We start from the raw sequence: 23,682 nt of genomic DNA, 5'->3' as shown, positions 1-23,682 counted from the left end.
AAACATGCAAGGAACATACAACTTACCTCAAATAACACAACTCAAAATTCTCCTTGTTTATACATATAACTTAAGACTAAGGATACCGAGTTATAGATGCCATAGTGTTTTCAGTGATCATTGGATCACATAATGTCCAGTGATCACATAGTATTACCATGATCATTGGCCCTGTGACGGACTACTGTTGTTTATTGTTATTGTAATTGTAGTTCATTATTACCTATGAATATAACACATGAAAGAAATTAAAATATTTTGATCTCTACCTTAAAATGATTTAAATTTATGTAATGAAAAAACCGAAGCAGATATTTTAAAAGGAGCTTGTTCCTTTTTAAATATAAAAGTAAACATTGGGATTTACTACTAGAATAAATTATTCTTTTCAGGGAAGATGAGTTTAAGATCCACATTTGATCACACTTATAATCCTAGCTATTCAGGGCACTGAGATATGAGATTCATGATTTCAACCAGCCCAGGCAAGAAAATCTGTGAGAGTCCTATCTCCAATGAATAACAGAAAAAGCCAGAAGTAGAGCTGTGGCTCAAATTGTACAGCACTAGCACCTTGTGCAAAAGAAGCAAGGGACAACACCCAGGCCTGAGTTAGCTCCCAGGACTGGCAAAAATAAATATATAAACAAATAAATAAGATTCCCATTTAAAATAAAAAAGGATAAAGAACTACCCATGAAAACGAAAGAGCACTAGTTTATGATAGAGTAGATGATGCTAAACAGAAAGTGTAAGGTATTTTATTAAGAAAACAAAGTATGATAAGACATGTACCTATAGAGAAATCTCACACAAACTTGCATTAAGTCAAAAGAGTGAATAAATATAAAATGACTAAAGCAAGGTATATACAGATAAGATTTAATTACACAAAATTGCTGTTACATAAGGATACTTAGGCATTTCTGTTGCTGAGAGAAGTGAGCAGGATAAAGTGCCTAGACTTTGAATATTGCACACTATAGTGCAGAACAGAAGCAATTCAGTTGATATAGCTAATGTTGTGGAAGGCACTAAAACATGTGACCTTAAATTTAAAACTACCTGCTTCTTTTACCAGCTGCATCAATTCATATTAAGTATTTTGCAATTTCCATGGCTATTTCTGGGACTTCAGCAATAACACAAATAACCCATTGTTTTCCAGTGGTCTCTCTCTCTCTTTCTCTCTCTCTCTCTGTCTCTCTCTCTCTCTCTCTCTCTCTCTCTTTCTCCTCTTTCTCTCTACTTTTCCTCCCCCTCTTTCTACTGGGTTTTCTCTCTTTTTGTCTCTTTCTCCATCCACTCTTTCTTACTCCCCTAACTCCATAGCTACTGATTTGAGGTTTGTTTTTTTTTGTTTTGTTTTGTTTTTTTAAAATCTAAGTATGCTTTGCAATCTTAATTAGGTCCTCATTCATTACTGAGCTTTATGTTTTGTTAATCTTCCTCTAGTTAGCTCAAGCACAAGGACACTTGTTGCAGAAAAGTCTTACTGGGCTGAAAAGAAAAGACTTGCAGGGCATTGATGGCTCAAGCCTGTAATCCTAGCTACTCGGATTGCGATTCAAAGCCAGCCAGCGCAAGAAAGTCCAGCACTCACCTTACTCACCTTGAGCTGAAGAGCTGAGGGATAGTGCCCAGGCCCAGAGTTCAAGCCCCACAACCAAGAAAGAACGAAAGAACGAAGGAAGGAAGGAAGGAAGGAAGGAAGGAAGGAAGGAAGGAAGGAAGGAAGGAAGGAAGGAAGGAAGAAAGGAAGGAAGGAAGGAAGGAAGGAAGGAAGGAAGGGACTCCAGAAATTCCTACAACCATAGAGACTAGGAAATAGTTCAACATGTCTCTCTTAATGACAGCCCCAATGCTACGTTTCTGAGTACTAGAAACTAATTAGTACTAGTACTAATGTTCTAGAAACCATAGTCTAGAATTCAGTTGAACAATCAAGTATTAATCCATTGAACCTGTATCTTCATGTTTTAGGAAAAAGCCAACCCTTTATTATACTTGCTAAGCAATGTCATTGCTTTTTTCCCCCCCTTTAGTGTATGTGGGTAGATTTAGTGAGAACAGCCACAATTCTATAGAAATGTAACTTCAGAGAAATTGGAAATTTACAATCATACTAATATGTTTGCTTCTATATGTCTATTGGCAATTTTTCATTTACTTTTTGTTCATTATCTATTTCTATATAGGAAATTTCATTAGAAAAGGATAGAAATGGGGGAATGCAGTCATAGTAGTCAATGTATATCCTATGAAATTAGGAAAATTTAGGGGAGGGGTTGGGTTGGGAGAGTTGGAAAAGAATGATAAGAGGGTTAATATCAAATCAAGATGTCACTTAAAATAATAAATCTATCCTTATAATTAAAAGGATAATAAATTAAAGGTATAATTAAAGATAAGTCTATATTTAACAAAAGATAAGGATAGATATATATATTGATTATACTCATAGTATTCTGGAAAAAAGTATCCTTTTCATTTGCTTGATTATTTGCTTCTGAGGAATCCTTAACAAAATCACATTAGAAAATATTTAACTTACGTCTAATAGCAAAAATGACCAAATGATTTGATGAATCTTAGTTATAAAGGAAAACTTTAATCACCTGGCCAAATGTGCCTAGACAATACATATGCAATGTGTATAAATAATACATATTTCCATGATTTTATGTATATGCATATATAAAATACATGTATACCTATGTATTAGTCTCTGTATATAGATATGTATATGCATGCACATATATTACCTTTTGATGGGTTAAAGAGGTTCACAGATAACATTCTTCAAATCTATCTTAAATAGAATTTATAAATTTCATTTTTTTTCTATCAATAACAGACTCACTATGATGAATGCTGGATCCAAGAGCTACTGGACCTACTCAAAATCCCAACACAGACGCTCCAGAAAATAAATGAGATTTGTTTGCCTTTAGTTAGCTATATTCCTTCCAGGCATGTTCAATAAAAGGATTTATCAACTTTAGAAAAAATTGACAAAGAGGGAAGAAAATATAATTAAAAATGTGGAAAAAGTTTAAGATAAAATTCTATTTTAGAATTAAAATAATGAAATTAACTAAATGGAGTTGGTTTGAAACTTGTTCCAAGAAAATACAATTCCAAAAGACAGGACTGGAGTCCTAACTTGATTGAATTTCTTTTGTTTCCCACAGTTTTCAAATGTCTCTTTTAAAACCAGTGCTTTTATTTTACTGTCCTTAAAGCACAAGGAGAAAGATAAGTAAATTAGAATTTGAAAGAGCATATTCACCATAGTGTTTGTCTTTCCCTCCCATACCCCCCCCATTTAAACTAAAATGAAAACATGCCAGGTCATTATCTTTTCCCAATAAACCCAAAATAGTAGAGTTCTAAAATAAGACAGAAATAATTGCTCAATTATCAAAACAAATCACACTTGCAAGATTTTACTAAGAAAATGAATATTCAAAATAAACTCAGGAAAAAAAATAAGCATTCCACAAATATCCATTTAAGAAACATGACAGGTCTGTTCCCACATATACAGTGACATGTAAGGCTTGCTTTATTCAGTCAGAGGTGAATATGGCTTGGGTTTGGCATTGTTGTTGATGTTTATATAAATGGAGAAAATATTCAACATATAAGAAAATGCATAGCCTCTAATCTTTTGGAGTAAAGCTTTCCTCTATCTCATTATCAAAAAGTTTCTCTCTTAGCAACTTAAGAATGTTATAAACATTTTCTTATTTTCAGTATAGAGATTCAAAAAGCAATGATAATCTTGTGTTCATATAAATGAGTTTGTGTTCGGATATCAAATGTTCGACTTCTTTTAGAATTGGAGTAGGAGGAGGGGGGACAAAGGAAGATAAGAAGGAAAAGAATGAGCATATGAGAAAACATAGGCTGCAAGTTTCCGTGAGTTGTTATAACTAGAATATATCTGGGGTAGTTAGAAGGTCACAACGGCTCAATAGAGATATGGGTATGACTTTATAAAATGATGCTTAAGGAAATGAACTCCAAGGATTGGAAACAAGAGGCTATTTTAGTGGACTGTTCGCAGTGATGTCTTTTTTCTTTGTCTTTTTATTTTTTTTCTTTCTTCTTCCTTTGGTTCATTCCTTGTTGTCACTGCTTTTGGTTTCTGTATCCTTTGTTTATATATAAGTTTTTCTGGTTTGGGGAAGGGAAGGGAGATCACAGAAATTCTGGGACAAAGGGTGAACCAATGCAACAGTGATACTCACTAGACATTGTTGGAAATGAACATTACAACTTGAAGAGGAGGGGAATTGAGGAAGGGAAAGCAGGAGGCAATGAAGAAGAGGTAACCCTGTTCAAAAAGAAATGTACTCATTACCTTACTTATGTAACTGTAAGTAAGTCCTCTGTACATCACCTTTATAATAAAATTTTTAAAGAAATGAAGATAAGAAGGAAAAGGATGAGAATCAGAGGGAGAGGACAGGGGAGAGAGAAAGGGGATGGTCTGGAGGGGGAGAGGGTGGGGAAGGAGACCATGAAGCCTCAAATAAGGAGAAAATATCAACATTTAGCTAAGTATTACAATCTTAGACTTATTCTATGCATTTAGCTGAGCATTGCTAGTCCAAAAAAGTAAAATATGAGATAATCCAAAAATCTGAAGGTTTCTGAGATCTGGCATAATGCCACAAGTGGAAAAACTTCTCCCATTACTTTGATATAGAAATTATATAAATTGCATTCACTCTATGTCAGATATGTGTGAAAAAAAATCAATGAAATTTCCACTTTGAATCTCTATTCCAAAATCTGAAAAATATTCCGGAACCCAGATGAACACAGTGTAGTTGTCATTCATTTGGAAAGGGGAAGTCAATCTGCATTTATAATAACGCTTTTCTTCTCCCCTCAGGCAGGCACTGGGGTGTGGCACCTTATTGGCAAATCTAAAGCTGGGTCCAAGAGTCTTCTTGAATAGGAATCTCTTCCCTTATCATGAATTTTGGTATGCATGGCTTATCTGATCATCTGTAACTCCAGATTTCTTGAGTACCTGTTCTTTCCTGTCTGGAATTAAATGTATTTCCACATTTCTGTCACCAGAGAAAACAAATGAGCACAAAGTCAGCTTCTACCAGATCTTTAGATGTTTCTAATCCTTAACAGACACATCATCCTTCATAGCCAGATGATGTTTGCCTCTACCTACTTCACATTCCTTTTCCCACTGTCTTCCAACTCACTTTGGAATGGCTCCCAGTTCATCTATTCAAGTGAAAATTACTCTTAGAAAAATGTAGTATCTTCCAAGTTGCTAAATCCCAGGAACACTGTCAAGCTGGGATACTCTTTTGCTAGTTTATGGTACTGCTAGATTGCATCTCATTCTGACTATTCAAGTGCATTCACCTCTCACTTCCAGGACCTTAGTACCTCATGGAAACAAAAACCTCAGGATTCTTTTTATGCATTTCCAAACAGTGCTAATTGATCATTCTTCTTTACTCTTATTCCACATGTCCTTTACAGTAGGGCCACAAAACATCTTATTTTAGTTCAATTTCCTTCTTAACCTCTAAGCTTTCCTTAACTGATCTTATGTATAGTCATGGTTTATAATCACTATATATTAACTTATATACAGTATATATACTAATATATATTATGCAAAATAAATCTATTGTATATATAGTATGCATTATATGTGTTGTATATATTGTACATTATATAATGTATATACATTCTATACACATTGTATAATATATTATATATATTATACATTATATATACTGTGTGTATGTATAATATATTATATATATTATACATTATATATACTGTGTGTGTATATATATATACCTTGTATAATATATTGTATATATTATGCATTATATATACTATGTATATATAAAACTTTTTATATATGTGTATATATATATATATGTATATATATACATACAGACTCATACACACATGTATTTATCACCTCTTTCTTGAATTTGTTGTACTGGAGTTAGAATTCAGGGCCTTGTACTTGTTCATGTGCCATGCTACAGTTTGGGTCATTCCTCCAGGCTGGCTTTTTGATGGTCCTATAGAGATCCAATGTATAAGATTTTTCTGTCCTGCTGCCTTTGAACTGATATTCTCTGTATCTCAGCCTTCTGAGTAGCTAGGATTATAAGCATGAGCCACTGATACCTGTCTCTTTCTTGAGTTTTAAAGTAGGATAGTAATGTGGATTTGTGTGTACATTCAAATATTACATAGCTGTCTAAACTTCTTTTTTTTTGTGTGTGGGGGGGGGTCTGGTCATGGGGCCTGATCTCTGGGCCTGGGCGCTATCCCTCAGCTCTTCAGCTCAAGGCTAGCGCTCTACCACTTGAGCCACAGCACCACTTCTGGCTTTTTTCTGTTTGCTTATGTGATGCTGAGGAATCGAACCCAGGGCCTCATGCATGCAAGGCAAGTGCTCTACCACTTAGCCACCTTCCCAGCCTCCTGTCTAAACTTCTTAAAGACCATTTATCATCAGAATGTCCAAAGCTGATTTCATCACTTCCTTTAAACAACTTCTATTTTCTGCATTGAGTTTCTCTACAATCCATTCAACATTCCAGTCACTAGGAATCACCCTGCTTGTTCATTCTCCCCGTGTCCTGCACATGCAATCATTGTAAAGCCATTTCTCTCACTTTACAAAATTTCTTTCTACTCATGCCTCCCACCAAGGGTTCTAGTTCAGACCTTCCCATTTCATTCCTCAGTTATTGCTGCCTCAAAGGCCCATGATATCCTGGCATTTATGCTTCTTCTTAAAAATCTTTGGCTGACTGTTTAATCACAGATTGTGTAATTTTAATTAGGAAATTATCTGTCTGAAGGAAAGGAAAACAGGGAGATAAGGTGTAGTTGGGAAATCAGGGTTGAAACAAAAAGCCCATAGTGATCAATGCCTAAAATACCAGACCCTTCACTCCGGTTATTTCATTTTAATTCACATAGATTCCCTAAGGGAAATGCAATATGAGTTTTCCAAATGTTTCCTTCGGGAGAACTGAGGTATAGATGTGTTTGTTTTCATATCCACCATCACATGATCATGATTTGAAAACAGATTCCATTAAGTTCAAGCCCAGAACCCAGGTTCTTTGGAAACACGGACAACAATATTTAGTTTTCCTGAGTAAGTATGAAGCAGCAAGCACTCTCCAGTAGCAAATTGTACTTGAAAGACAACTATGTTCACACAGAGAGGAGCAATCAGAGTGATACATGCACAGGATAAACAGCCACTGGCTCATAAAAGGAAACTTCTTTGTAGAAAAAGAAGGTAGACAATAATGTCAAACATTCTCAAATAATATGCATAGAAGGGCTACATTTCAAAAGCTCCAATTTTTCTCAAGTAAAAATTGATGACATTGGAGAGTATGGCATTTATAGGCTAGTTAGAATGGGTGTTATTTTAATAAGCTCTGGCCTATAAAATTTTAATATTTTTTCATAGTTGATGATTTGCAAAAATAAGATTGAAGAAAAGATGAACACCCAGATTTTTAATATGGGTCTTCATACTAACCATAAAACACGTAATTTGTTACTGAAATAGAATAAGCAAATAAAGAATATAAAGAAACTGTGTCATGTTATTTTAGTAACTATTTCAATATGCATAGCATAAAGTATAATGAAGAACACATGTTTGTTTGGTGCTAATGATAAAACATTTTGCAGTTTTATAGATAAAGCAAAATGTGTAATTTGAACCAGATGTTGAAAGAGTTTAGGATTATTATCTAAGGACAAATATTTCAGAAAATATGTGGCAAGGTAACCACATATTTGCTACTGGGAGTCTTCTATGCAAGTGTTTTTATATTATGGTTTTTGAAAATGACATTTCTTTGTTCTCAATACTCTGAATTAACAACAAGAAGAACAAACTCGAACGAACTACGGTACAAGCAGTTCCAAAAAGTGCTTAAGAGCTTGAGTCCTATGCCATATTTTTGACTTTGTCATATCCTGACTGTATAGTTTGGAGTAACTTAATTTCCTTGAGCCTTAAATTCCTTGATAATAATAGTAGTTTAAACCAACTTCACATTCTCCCTCATATATAAAAACTAAACTGTAACAGTTGGAAAGTGGTGCTGGTGCCTCCCATCTAGCTACTGAGGAGGCTAAAATCTGAGGAGAGGTTTGAAGCCAGCTAGGGCAGGAAAGTCTGTGAGACTCATCTCCATTTAACCACCCCAAAACTGGAAATGGAGCTGTGGCTACAGTAGCAGAGCACTAGCCTTAAGCAAAAAAGCTCAGAGACGGTGCCCAGGCCCAAACTCCACAACCAACAAAAATACAATACAATAATAATTGGTATGAATGTGAAATAGTAGAGAGAAACTGGGGAGGAATGGGAAGTTTGTTGCTATTATAAAGGCCATGTTCTGAGTGGTTTCAGGTAATGTACAGAGTACAGGTAATGTACAGAGAGTCAGGTAATGAGTACCTCTTTTTTCAGACAAAGTTAACCCTTTCTTTTCTCTCTCCCATTTTTCTCTTCTCCACCCCACCCACAAAGTGGTATAGTTAAAATTCCACATACTATCTTGTCCCAACCCACAGGACTTCAACAAGGGCAATGAACCTAAGAGAGAAGGAATGAAGGGACAAGAGACACGAAGAATGACAGCAAGACAAGGGTTCTGATCAAGCTGCAAATTTTCATTCTTCACACAGGAGTATTTATATGCTTAGAATAAGGAAGCTTTTTCATTGGCCATAGCAGCTGCAGGATGTTTGCTTAGGGCAGTGTGAAAAGGTGGTCGTTAGCAGCTACCTGTTTTTTGTTTGGGGCAGGATGAAAAACCAGATTCTGTAAACAGCCTCAAGATGTTCCAGTGAGATAGTCAAGCCTATCATGTTGAGAGACTCCCTTTTGGGCTCCCGACACTATCTAGTGAGTACCACTGATACATTTGTTTAGTCTTGATACAATTTGTAAACTTTGCTAATGATATTAAGAACTTTCATACATATTTTTGGTCATTTGAGTTTCTTTTTTTTTTATTTTTTTTTTGGTCCGGTCGTGGGGCCTGAACTCTGGGCCTGGGCGCTGTCCCTCAGCTCTTCAGCTCAAGGCTAGCACTCTACCACTTGAGCCACAGCGCCACTTCCGGCTTTTTTCTTTTTGCTTATGTGGTGCTGAGGAATCGAACCCTGGGCCTCGAGCATGCAAGGCAAGCGCTCTACCACTGAGCCACCTTCCCAGCCCCATTTGAGTTTCTTTTGAGAGGTATTTTTTAAAAATAAATTTCGGGGTACAGAATCACACTCAATTTCCTCAAGTGATAAGGTTTCATTTATCAGTCCTTGGGGAAAGTAAGAAAAAGAAGGAAATGACCTTTGGAGCCTTTCAAGACCTGAAATGCCATTTCTTACATTTCCTCAGACAACTCTTAATTCCATTAGTCCATCCTGTTGTGCTGGTATACTGATCAGCTGGTCATTACTGGTCGTTTCTGCAAAAGCTGGTAGTGTCTGGGCTCGGTGGAAACACGTCTGCTCTTCAGTGTCCAAGTTTTTGTTACAACTGCTAGATCTATATTGACTCACCTAGACAAGGACACACCAGATATGCTAGCACGATCCGGGACATTTTTCCTGGGTCCCTTTATGAGCTATTAGGAAAGAATGCATTTTAAGCTAAAAATCCTGTGGTCCGTAGAAATGGAGTACAATTTGGCAAGGTCAGTAAAAGCTCATGATCACCTTGAAATTCCTTGAGGAGATCCATGTCGCTGATAGATGCATTGCATAGTTCGTACACGAAACATGGTACAAGATTCAGTAAGATGTTTTCTGCTTGGTGGTTTCTCTACGAAGTTGTTCTGATATATCAAAGCACACTATATGCATAGTGGAGCTGTAGAGGGAATCAGGCAAACTCCTCTCCCATGTCCCCTTGCTTGGGGGAGGGGAGTGTTTTGCCTTGTTTTACCACTGGGTGGCAGTGGTCAGTCCAGGCACTCACTTTGTACTACGTGATCCATTGTTTTTATCAAGCCAGCGCTGGCAAGGCCTTTGGATTTCATTCCCCAATGATGATCCCTTAGTCTAAGCAACACTTGGTTGAATCCTATGAATTTATTGTTGGGACTGCAGAAGAAGAAGTCTGCTCTCTGGTGCAACATGGCAACCTAGACTTCCTCAGCAGCTCTGGTTTGTCATTGCTTTACTGCATAGCCAGGAAAGTTACAATGAGCTGATCTTTGAGAGAAGGAAAACTGAAACACAAAGAGAGGAATACAACTTCCCAGTTCTTTTCTACAAAAAAAAATTGCTATGTATCTTCGGTTGCATCATCATAATGTATATGCCACCTTGCTTAAGCTAATGTCTCTAGTATTTGTGTAATTTGAAGATTACAGTTCTAAAAACAGTACAAAATTTGTATCACTGTGTGTATTTTCTCTCTTCCTCCTCCCTCCATATATATATATATATATATATATATATATAAATCTATCTATCTATCTGTCTGTCTATCTATCTATCTATCTATCCATCTATCTCATGAAGCATGTAATACGTAGCTAATCTTGACTATTACCAACTTAGTAGGGGAGCAATCTATTGTGACTACTTGGATACACATAAGCCTTGAGAAACTCCTAAAAATTATGTCTGTTTCTGCCAGTTCTCTTTCCAATGAATCCTTTTTTTCCTTTGACTCATCTTCTGTTGCATAAGAATAAAGCTATTGGCTTTCTTTCATCTATACTGTATTTTCCTTTCTCTAGTGTTCTAGTCTTTGTGGTCACCTAATAAACTACTCTCACATGGTGGTCTAAAAACTATCTGATTACATTAACAGATATTGTGGGCGTTCAAATAACATTGTTACATTAGAGGAAAAGAATCTACAAATGATATATAAGCAGAATAATAGTAAATAAACTTGTAAATCCAGGTAAGAGAATACAAAGCAAACTGGTAAATAATAGCCAATTAAATTAACATAAGTAAGCCTTAGACCCAAGTGGCTCTTGCTTCCCATCCCAGCAACTCATGAGGCTGAAATGAGGGGGGTTGATGTTTGAAGCCAACCTGAACATAAAAGTTGGAGGTGAGACATAAAAGATGGCGCTGAGCAGGCATGAGGCCCTTACTTTAAACCCTGAAAATGAGCAACTGAAAGTATATTTCTGAAGGATATATTTAGTATAATTTCATTTAGTGCACTCAAATCCTGTAAAGAAAGTATTAAGTACAGAAATATATGCAGTAAAACTTAAAACTCAAACTTCTTAGGCTCTAATGCCTGTGTCTGTGTTCAGTTCACCACCTATCAGTAGAGTCCCATATGTAACAATCACTACTAGCCACATATTCTTTTCTTTTTTTCCCCAGTCCTGGGGCTTGAACCCAGAGCCTAGGCACTGTCCTGAGCCTCTCTGTGCTCAAGGCTAGGGATCTACCACTTGAGCCACAGCCCCACTTCTGGCTTTTTCTGCCTATGTGATACTGAGGAATCGAACCCAGTCTTCATGCATACTAGGCAAGCACTCTACCACTAAGCCACATTCCCAGCCCCACATACTCTTAATAGGAGGGCTATACTCCAAAATGGCTCACTATCAGGTTTGCTGATAACCTTTTTGTGTATGTGTGCCAATCCTGGGTCTTGAACTCAGGGTGCTCTCCCTGAGATTTTTTGTTTAAGTCTATCAGTCTTCTCCTTGGATCCATAACTTCATTTCCAACTTATTTTTTTATAGTTAATTGAAGATAGGCGTCTCACAGACTTTCTTGTGGAGGCTGGCTTCAAATGGAGATCCTTAGATATCAGCCTCCTGATTAGCTTGGATTTCAGGTATGACCCACCCAACTTACTAGACTATTTTAACACTGGCAATTGGACATCATGCTCGTTAGGCCTATTGCTGTACTCTGAGTCATACATACCTCAACCTCACTGATGACGAAATATTAAATTTACCCAGTGCAACAGGAATTTCTATTCTGTATTATTCTTTGAATCTATTTTGTGAAAACAAGTAATATGTGTAGGGATGTAGGTGTGGCTCAGTGTTAGAGGTACTGCCTACCAAGACTGAGGTCCTGCATTCAACATTAATATATAATTTTCCCCATTTGATAGAACGTAGTTGCTTTAGTAATCGTTGGACATAAAGTGGAACTCAAATGATAGAATTTTGAAAATGAAAAATGAAAAAGAACATCTGATCAAACAATAATCTACTAGTTCTTATTATCAACTTTGTAAAAAGGCAGTGACTTTTCTTTGAGAAAAGTAACAGTCTGTGCTGATATTTTATGCCTCTAGATATGATCAAATCAGACACCATGATAATTCTTGATGGGGAGATTTATGCCCACTGAATTCAACTTCACAGGTCATGGAATCTGAATCACAGCTCTGAATAGTTGCACATTTTCAAAGCAAAATCAAAATTTTCCATCTCCACCTGCTCCCTAATTGGGTAATCTATTTCCATCTCCTTGTCATTTTTTTTGGTTATTTGAACAAAATTTTACTTAACTACCTGCTTTATGGTTACAAAATAACTACTTGGCTAGACCCAGAGTATGAAGTTAGCTAGCCAGAAAAAGGTAGGATACTTACCATTGCATTGTAAAGAAATTGATTGTTTGCTTAGAAAATTTTACTTTAGGGCTTACTCTCTCATCTAATGAAAGAAACAATGCCAGATTTTGTTTCAAAGCACTTTGCTGTTGCAGGGATTTAAGATAGGTTTTAAAAGGAAATTATTAAAATAACAAGTCAGCTTTAAAAAGTTCAGTGTTTTGGTTCAACTGAGTACAATTATTCAGATTTGATAATCCACTAATAATTCTAGACTCTGTATCTCATTTTGCTCCTAACTCTTCAAAATTTGTGTTCATCCAACAGCTGTATTCAAGGTAGCTTTGCCAAATGAGCCATTTTCTCTGCTGCTGGGTACCAGTTGCTAAGAATGATGCTTTATTGTTTTTCTCTTCAATGGCATCATTAAAACTCTAGTCAGTTAATCATCAAAGGAATTACACAAACAACTTTCAAAACTGCAGCAAACATAACAAAGCTTGTCAAATTTATTTTTATCCATAATTTCCATGACAATAATGAAGGCAAAACCAAGGTCTGCCAGACATCATGGTTTCTGTGTCAGTTTTATATTTATCCATTCCAAACTTGTCAAAATATCATGACTATCCCTACGCAAATTTATTTGCTAGAGATTCTGAATGTACCCTTGTCAAAATAAGATGCTCAAACCTTATGCATACTGATGAAAATTCAAGCATAGATATTAACAATGTAATGAGATATAAATGGGTATCTTTGCATCCTCTTAAGTCTATTGAAAAATATGGTTTAACTCTCCATTGTTTAGATAGTATGTATTTAATAGCATGCTTAGAGTCTAATTATTATTACTATTATTATTATTATTATTATTATTGAGGTAATGAGTTGACCTACACTAACAGAATTGAAAATCAAACATCCTTTTGTTTTTTCCCCTCTTGATCCTGGATCCCCTTCAAAGTCTAAAATATCTTTAAAATAGTTCTTCCATAAAAAGTGAAATTACAGTTACAAATGCCTGTTAGTATAAAAAACATTTCCCTCCTAGTTGGTCAAATGACTGCACTAACAAATCCTAATAAGTTGTGGAGGTGGGAGAGAAGGGATGGTAGGGGAAAAACAAAGGAGGAGGCAACAATTTTTGATAGGAAATGTACTCATTACCTTGCTCATGTAACTCTAACCCCTCTGTACAGTATTTTCACAATAATTAAAAAATAAAAAATCAAATTCTAATATTAAAAATAATGCAAGGAAATCAAAATAAATCACAAAATAACAGTAATTAAAGAAAAATAAAATATAATACCAGAAATTCATAGCAGTATATTTAACTGAAGTGTTCTTCTTTAGGAAACTTTATAAAATATCTATTAGCACAAGTCTACAGCTTTTCCATATTAGTTAACCTTGCCATGCCCAATTGCTCAGTAAGTATATAGTGTTCAACAATAAATAAATCCTAAGATGCTTGTCTAGTTTGCTCCTTTAGAACATATATAATATATATATGTAATATTATACATACAAATGCACACACACACATACACACACACATATAAAATTTATCAGGTACCAGTGGCTCATGCCTGAAATCCTATCTCCTCAGGAGGCTAAGATCTGAAGACTGTGGTTTAAAGCCAGCCCAGGCAGAAAAGTCCTTGAGAATCTAGAATCTTTGTTTTCCTTTGTGGTTGTTGCTTTTAATGTACTATGTGATTTCTTTTTCTTTCTTTTTTAATTTTTAAAAATATATTTTAATGTTTTGTATTGTACAAATACTGTACAGAGGGGTTACAGTTACGTGAGTAAGGTAATAAGTACATTTCCTACTGAGCATTGTTACCTCCTCCTTTGTTTTTCCTCTACCATCCCTGCCCTCCCCACCTTCCCGAATCCCCCCTCCCTGCCCCACACAAGTTGTAAGGTTCATTTCCAACATAGAATCTTATCAGCAATTAAACACCAAAACTCAGGGACAGTGACCAGGCCCTAAGATCATGTTCTAGGACCAGAGAAAAATACTCTTTCTTTCTTTCTTTCTTTCCTTCCTTCCTTCCTTCCTTCCTTCCTTCCTTCCTTCCTTCCTTCCTTCTTTCTTTCTTTCTGTCTTTCTTTCTCTCTCTCTTTCTTTCTTTCCTTTCTCTCTTTCTTTCTTTCTTCTTTTTTTCTTTCTCTTTCTCTCTCTCTCTTTCTTTCTTTCTTTCTTCCTTTCTTCCTTTCTTTCTTCTTTCTTTTGCCAGTCCTGGGGACTGGACTCAGGTCCTGGGCGCTATCCCTGAACTTTTGCTCAAGGCTAGCACTCTACGACTTGAGCTACAGTGCTACTTCTGGCTTTTTCTGTGTATGTGGTAGTGAGGAATCCAACCCACATCTTCATGCATGCAAGGCAAACAGTCTATCACTGAGCCACCTTCTCAGCCAATGTACTGTTTCTTATATAAATAATACTATGTGTAAGTTTTAAAAATAATAATATGGAAAACAGCATCAAACCCACTGCCAATCCTAAGTAAGATCTTCTTTTTTTTTCAGTCCTAGGGCTTGAACTCTGGGTCTGGGCGCTGCCCCTCAGCTCTTCAGCTCAAGGCTAGTGCTCTACTACTTGAGCCACAGTGCCACTTCTGGCTTTTTCTGTTTATATGGTGCTGAGGAAAAAAACCCAGGTCCTCATGCATACAAGGCAGGCCCTCTACCACTGAGCCACCTTCCTAGCCCAGTAAAATCATTTTTAATAATGTGTGAGAACCTGTTTGTCATTCTGACATTTAATGCTAATTGTCTCCTTTAGAAATAATCTTAATTTTACATGATATAACCACTACTTCCTAGACTTATAAGGCTTGTCATGCTCCTAAAATATATTATACATGTCATTACTTTAAGTTCTAGACATTGGTATAATATTGTGTGTGACCTCCCAAGTTTTGTTATTTTTCCATTCTGTGATCCCAAAGATTTGTATCATAGTTATGGTTAGCTATCATTTGTTTCTTTATACTGTGCAATTATACCAAAGTGTGAAGCCATTGATTGATTCTTTCATTTTACTATTCATTTCTTTTAGAATTATTTTTCGTTCGGGGAGCCAGACTCAATCTTCTTCTGTCATTCTAATTCACACAAATAGTGTTTCTATGTTCTCTATATTTGTACAATATCCAGTGGAATTCACATTTCTTCTTTACACTGAACTTTTAGACTTTCTCCTCATAGTCATACAATTGAGATCTAGCAAAGGGATGTGGAACAGTGTCTGGTAATAGTGAGACTAATCTTCTTTTTTTTGCCTTCCACCAACTGATCAAAAAAAGTAAGTGCCTCTGGAAGATGCTGACAGAATGATGTATACAGAACCTTAGTCCTTAATTGGTCAGATGTTAAAAAGAAACTCTCATGATAATTTCTATATAACTGAAGTATTATCTGAAGGAAACATAAACTTTGTATACTATTGAGCCCATTTGAACCCTTTGTAATAAACATTTTAAAATCAGCAGATTTCCTCTATACTGGTGATTTTCCACTATCTGAGGGGATATTTGACCAGGGTGAGTTGATACACGACCCAAGGTAGCTTTCAATTCTGCCATCCTAAGCACCTCCTTCTGAAGAAATATTGCTATTTTCATGTAGTAAGTACAGATGTGCTATGTTGTCACAAAGAATTATCCTACCCAAAGTCTTAATAGTACCAAAGCTGAGAAAACCTGCTCTATTTAATATGAGCAAATAACAAACAAAAATTTAAATAATAGTAACCTAGTATAATTTGACATCTACTCTTTAGTATTAAATTTCTATGGCCACCTGATTTCATCTAATAGCTAACTGTCCAATTCCATAATAGCATGTTTTTTAACTAAGTGAAGAAAATGTTTTAAATCTGTGATTTCCCACTTACCATATTACACAGAAGTTCCCATAAAATATGAAATCCAAATGCATAAGTAGACAAATATTTTTCTATCTCTAATAGGGTTTTTGTCATATACATTTCATCAGCCAAACATATCTAGTAATAATAAAAAGTATATCGTATTTTTTGGTAGCTCACAACATATTTGATGTTTTTACATATGTTAAGAGTTGTTTTTTAATATGTTTTTTATTGTAAAAATACTGTACAGAGGGGTTACAGTTACATGAGCAAGGTAATGAGTACATTTCCTATCAAGCATTGTTACCTCCTCCTTTGCTTTTCCCCTACCATCCCTTCCCTTCCTCTTCCACAACTACACTGAAAAGATATGCCCCAAAAGTCACAAACAACTTGCTACAATAATCTTCTATATCTTGTCATGAGTTTCAGACATGAGCTCAGGTGAGCTAAGCTTCTGGTTTGATGTGTACACAAGCAGTAATCTGATTTATTAATTATTTGGGGTAGCACAAATATTGGGCTCAAAACCAACCTCTTTCATCAGTGTTGGAAATCCACCATTCTGCTTGCTTTACTAGGGTTCATTTAATATGTATTGTATTGAGACAGGGCAAGAGGAAATAGTATAACAAAAAAAAAGAAAGGAAAGAAATATTTGCCACTTTCAAAACCAAGAGACTGAGATAGGAGAACCTCAGTCCAGAAAGAGCCAGAACATTCAAATCTGAAAGAAGCTAGTTACCAAATAACTAGCAAAAAACTGGAATTAGAGGTATGATTAAAGTGGTAGAGCACCACCAGTTATCAAAGAAACCAGAGCAAGTACTCAAGGACCAGATTTTTTTTTTTTAATTTGTGAGTGTAATAAAAATAGATGAATGTAAGGCAAAATAGTTAAAATACCTAGACAAATACTGTCACATAGTAAGGACTCAAGGAAAAGTCAACCTTTTCATCATTATGTCTTATTTCCTGTCTTGCTTCCAATTTGGGACTTCCCTGAGTCTGTGTATGGGTATGCCTGATTGATTTCTATTTTACTTACTAGCCTGACATATAGCCCTTGCCATGTATTCGTTTTCATTGTATCTTATATTACTATCTTTTATTTGCTCTTAAATTATAGCTATTATTAAAAAGTCCATTCATTAAACAAATGTTGGTTGGGTGCCAACTTATGTTACTTTGCTTATATAATAAACAAGCACACAAAATGTTTGCCTCATAGGACTTATATTCTATAAACTCACAGTTTTGGTCCTTGAGCAAAATGTCCATCCTTGAACAAAAACAGCTAAGAGACAGCACCCAGGTCCTGAGTTAAAGCCCAAGCATAAACATAAACATAAATTCTAGTGCTTCTTCCACCCCTAGTTTATTTTAAAAGCTTACTATGAATGACTGGGTATACATATGTATGGATTATATACCATGGGAATAGTGAATGTGGAAACTACATCATCCATAAAATTTTGAAGATATTCCCAGGATTCTAGTGCTATATTTTCTGTTTTTTTGGGGGGAGGGGTGCTTGTGTGTTGTTTGCTCAGTACAAAGGCATTGTGTTCTGGTTTTTAATTATTTTTGTGGCTATAGCAAGAACAAAAATGAATTGGATAAACTAGTCTCTGATAGAATACATATATTCATACATTCCAACATGACTTATGTTTCATTGAGCATCACTGAACTAATGGAAGGAAGCTTTCTAAAACTTCATTTTCTTTCCCCAGCTTATGTTTTATGTATTTTAGTGTTTTAATTTTGGAGAATAACTTTAGGTAAACTACACAATAGATTTTTTTTAAATGATTGGTCATGCATCTTCTGCATTATAGCTATCAGGGCCCTAAATTTACCTTTGAAGCAAGGTGATCCTTAATATGCTGCTAACTAATGCCAGATGCCTTTTGGGTACAGAAGGGAAAGATCAGTGATATGCAGGAAGATGCAAATGGAGTAAATCAGTCACACATGCTAAAGGTACCATAATGACTGTCTTCCTATGAAATAATAATCCCAATGTTCTTCAAATGGAAAACAGGATTTTCTAGGGAAAGTTAATTCAAGTTTGTAACAGTTCAAGGCTATTTTTGTGGAACCATTTTTAAAGCTGATGAAAGAGGAGAAAGGTATGTGGCTTTGATGTAGAGAAGAAGAGTCCCCTTACATTGAGGGGATATTGGACACAAAATCCTGAGTGAAACTTCCAAATTTTAAGCAGGAAATCACAGGGAAACAGTGCCTTTTTATGTGTGAGCATTACATATAGATTTTTTTCAAGTTAATGACCTATTTTTTAGATTGTTTGCGAAAATTACTTTCTAAGTGGATAATGAGACTTAAATCCAGTAATATGTAATAAGATTGCCTTAAGTGATTAAGATTCAGTACTTTGTAATACACACATGTGAAGATTATAGATGTCAGGGATTAAACAAAGCTCCCCCCACTGTAACAACAAATTCACAATGAATTTTATTCTTTACCAAACAAATAAATGCACTACTGAAAGAGATTAGTTGCCTTCCAGTACTTGTCCAACAAGTGACTTAGAAGATGTGACATGTGGATTTTTTCCCCTCTGTCAATTACAGAAATCACTTGTATGTAGATTTGGAACCTGTCTTACTAAACAAAACAGTAAAGACACTTTCTATGTATCAGAGGCCCCTACCTATGGATTATGAGATTTCGCTTTTAAGAAAACTAGGCACAAACGATGGTAAATCTAAGCTGCTTTTTTTTATCCCATAGAAACCATATGAATTCAATCTAGTTTGGGATGTTCATGTGAAATCTGAGCAACATAGGTTGCATACATGCCTATAAATCTGTCTTTGAAATAGGAGTCATGGTATCACATTGCAAGGATATGTGAAATTCTAGAACCTTGGTCTGTTAGGGACTAAATTTTGTTCATTGTATGATTTTTTTTAAAGAATCCCATCCAGATTTCCCTTTGATGGGTGGCATTCTTCGCATGACTGAAAATTATGCATGTAACATTCAAGAGTGTTTCAGAAATCATCTGTTCTAGTTGTTCTTGTTATTCCTGTAAAATTTAAAAGCCCAAACAGTCAAGTCTTCAGCTGAAAAATGTATACATATAAATTTTCACACTAACTCCTTTATAATTTTAGATATTTAGCAAACAAAGTATGGGAAGGGTTCTTAGAAAAGTGAATTTTCTGTTTTTTAGCAAAGGATTGACTGCAAGCTGCTGCCAATAAAGTACAAGAGACTAATATCACTCAAAAATAGCAGCTCAAGACAATAAAATAGTTAAAAAAATAAAGCAACTATACCTGATTATGTTGTCTTTGATTTGTCTCAATAAAAGTTTATATTTGCACATGTCAAGATTATCTCATTTTGATACAGTACACATGTGTATATATAAATATGTATATACACAGATATATGTGTGTATGTATATGCATATATGTGTGTTTATACAGTGCATAAATAGTTTTTACCTCACAAAGGAAATTTCAATTCTACCATTTACTTTTATTTCTACCATTGGTTGTCATTTTGCATAAATGTTCACTAGCTATAGTACAAAATAGTATGCGTGTGGTCATCCAAGATAAAGGTAAATATTTGTCTCAAAATTTGTTAGTTTAACCTGTACTAAATATTTGTCCCTCATATAGAACAACCAGATGGTTAGTCCATTCATAATATTTATTGTTGAGTGTGTTCCATTTAATATTTGAGTGTCCATAACAACTTCCAAATATAAAAATGCTAATTTAGAGTTTATTTAATGTGTTTTGGGTTTATTCACAACAAAATGTGAATACTTAAGTCATTTTATATTTAAGAAAAACAGTTTTAAAAATAAGGGTATTTAACTCTGTAATAAAGAAAATAATCATTTCTTATATTTGAAGACTATGTTAAACAAATAGTATGCACTTGAGATAGACTAGTGAAATAGTTTGACCTAGTAATCTTGTATACTAAAAAATAGCCACCGTGTCTGTAATGAACTGAAGCAGATCAATACAGGTAGATTTTGCAAGATCAAGCTATAAAGCTGACAAATAATTGACAGAAGGACAACTAAATATTCCATCCAATTTAATATGTATGAAAATGATTTTATTTTTACAATTTAATCTTCAAGTTCTATTTTCTTGAATATTTGAGAAATAAGTCACCTTTTGTGGACCATTATAAATTCAGTAGGATAAAATAGACATGTAAATTACATGAAGCAAAATAGTATAAATTCTCAAGAAACTTAACAATTTAGATGATATTTCTACCTATTAATTGATGTTTCTACAGTAGGTGAAGGGGAGGGACAAGAGGAAGGAACAAGTAAAGTTATTTAGTTTGACTTTACGTGACTGAAATTCAGAATGATCATTGATAACTTTCCCTTTGTCATGTCTATACTGGATCTCAAGCCAGTTAGTTTAAATCATTCCACTTGGTGAAGTTTATCCATTTATAACGCACTTAAATCTGGGAAATCTGAAGCTATAGAGCATTAACAGCAGGTCAACAGAGAATCACATCTGAAATTCAAAATAAACAAGAAAAAGACCAGTCAATTGCAGGCTTGTTAAGTGCATTTTTATTGATTGCATTTTCTTCCTTCAGCATGCATTCAAAAGACAAAAACTGGTCCTGTGGCTCTAACTCTTTCATTATCCCAAACAAGAAAGAAAGGAACAGGAACATAAAATAGCTGTTTCTGCAAAAATGATCACCTTCCTCATAGCTTCATAATTTACTCCCAGTCCATAAGGTCCTCAGTTCCCGTGATTGCAATGATGGATGACTCCACTTCAGCTACACTGGGCAAAGATGCTGCAATGTATCACTCTGCAGGATGTACAATAGAACAAACGAACCAGCAGGACTGAATGGCAAGCAGCAGTGTCAAGGGATTTCTCTTCAGTGGAAGAGTAGATAGTGTTCCCTGGAATTATGTAAAATGCAGCTTGTAAATATTGCTCCCATTGTGGGCACGTGCATGTGAAACTTGACAGAAAAGGGCAACATTGGCATAGGAAAATGCAAAAATATTTTCCACTTCAGTGCCTGTATTTTTCACATGGCCAGATTTTGCATTAAACAAAGCTCTGAGTCTATGCCCAGTGAATTTTTGAAGTTGTATACATATATGCATATATATACAAATATAAATATATCTTTGAACATAAGAAGAAACTTTTTATCATTGAGGTTTGGTTTACTCTGAAAACTGGAACCTGATACTAAAGGTCATAGTAAATTGTTTGATAATACATGCTTAAATCATATTTCTAATACCACCCTGTGCCTCCTTTTATGTTAATACTAAATTTGAACTGACTGAATTGAATGTGAAACAGTTCCCAGAAAATCTGAGCTCTTCTTGCCATTCTATCATTCATTAACACAAAAGAGCTTTGAAGTTTTATACTACATAAGCTTTTATGCTGATTCCTATGCTTTTATGCTTACTGTATAGTAAAAACAAAAACATAGTTTATGAATTAGCACATATATAACAAAGAAATATTCTATACTCACTTAGGCCAAATGCTTATGCTTATAACACCTGAGTAGCTAAAGCCTCACATCAACAAGGATTTAGAATGGTCATTAGAAGTTCTCCCAATTACTGGTAAATACAGGATCAATTTTTTGACCGGCTCTTAAGAACAAATTCTGTGTCCATTTCTCCTGGTTCTTTCTTATCTTTCTCATATGAAAACTTCTCTTCCACAGCAGGGTTTGATTTACTTTAAAAAAAAATAAATGAAAACAACAATTTTCATATAAGAAGGCCATTTGCTACTACCATAAAAGAAGAAATAAATAAATAAGACTTGTGAGAAGTGCCTCAAAGAAATTCCAGGCTTACCTGTACAATTCTCCATATTTCATGGATAAAACAGATTGTGAGCATGAGTGTGTGTGTGTGTGTGTGTGTGTGTGTGTGTGTGTGTGTGTGTGTGTTAGGAATGAAGGGTAATCTGTAAGCGCAGAATGATTGGCCCTCATGACCAATGCCATTGTAAGTGAATGAAGCCAAGATGTAAGTTTCATGGTTTACATATTGAAGTAGCCACATTTTATACTTGTAGTGTTTTTAAAATCTTTCATGGATTTATTTTTTAAATGGCTCAGAAAAAGTGAAACTAAAGGAGTAGTAGTTATTAGGAAATAATATCTCATGCATTTTTATTCTCAAGGAAGACTATACAAACTGTATTTCTGCTTGAGAACAGATGATAGAAGTGCTCCAACTCCTCAGAGTTCCAAGCTCACTTCAAATCAGTGCTTCCCATTACCTTTGTAAAATAGTCTCATTTGAAAAGTACACTGAAGCCAAAGAAGCCTGGGAAACATTAGTAAAACAAAGTTAAAGAGGCATCTTTACTGTAGAACTGGTTAACCCTTTCATGTGCTTTCATGAATTGGAAATATCAGCTAGCGATGGTTGTACTCAGTTTCTCTGAAATATGTTCAAATTAGAAACTTTTGCTTTTATATTCCCAACCTACCACTACCCATAGGAATTTGGATTGTGCAAAGCATAGTTTGGAAAATGTATTGAAAGTATATCCCCAAATTTCTGATATTATATTATAATCATTAATGTCAGCCTTTTGAGAAAATACAAAGTTAGCTTCTGAATAATCTCTCAGTTTATGTATTTTATTTTGTTTTGTGCTTCCTTAAGAAGTTAGCATCTTTTGTGAGTTGTCTCTTGTTTTAGCTGACAAAAACTTCTAAATAAGTTAAGAACTTGGTGTTCAAAGGCATGTATGTTGAAGCAACTCTAATTCTCTAAGAACTGTAACTATATTTACTATATTTTTGGAATCCAGAACTTTAGATTGTTCCCTGATCACATTGTAACACAAATGCATCCCATTACAAATTTTAAGTATGTTGTTTGATCTCTTATGTAGACTGGTAGTTGTTTAGATATATTCTTCAGTTAACAGTGGGTTATGGCAATGGAAATAGCATTAAGCAACCAGTACAATTACATTACAGCCCTTTGCAGGTCACTTTCTGAGCTTATATATAAGATAGTATGGAATGCAAAATTAAAACTTAATGAGTATTAAATTATGGAGGTTAAAACTTTTTGCATATCTGTGCCATTGTCATTGCAAATGGCAGTCATTTAACACTGAAATTGCATTTTTATATTTTCTTAACTTTTACCTAC

Source organism: Dipodomys spectabilis, unplaced genomic scaffold (genome assembly GCF_019054845.1).
Source record: "Dipodomys spectabilis isolate Male_0828 unplaced genomic scaffold, ASM1905484v1 ptg000032l, whole genome shotgun sequence".
NCBI lineage: Eukaryota > Metazoa > Chordata > Mammalia > Rodentia > Heteromyidae > Dipodomys > Dipodomys spectabilis.
The sequence above is the reverse complement of the archived record's forward strand: the minus strand, read 5'-3'. Positions refer to the sequence as shown.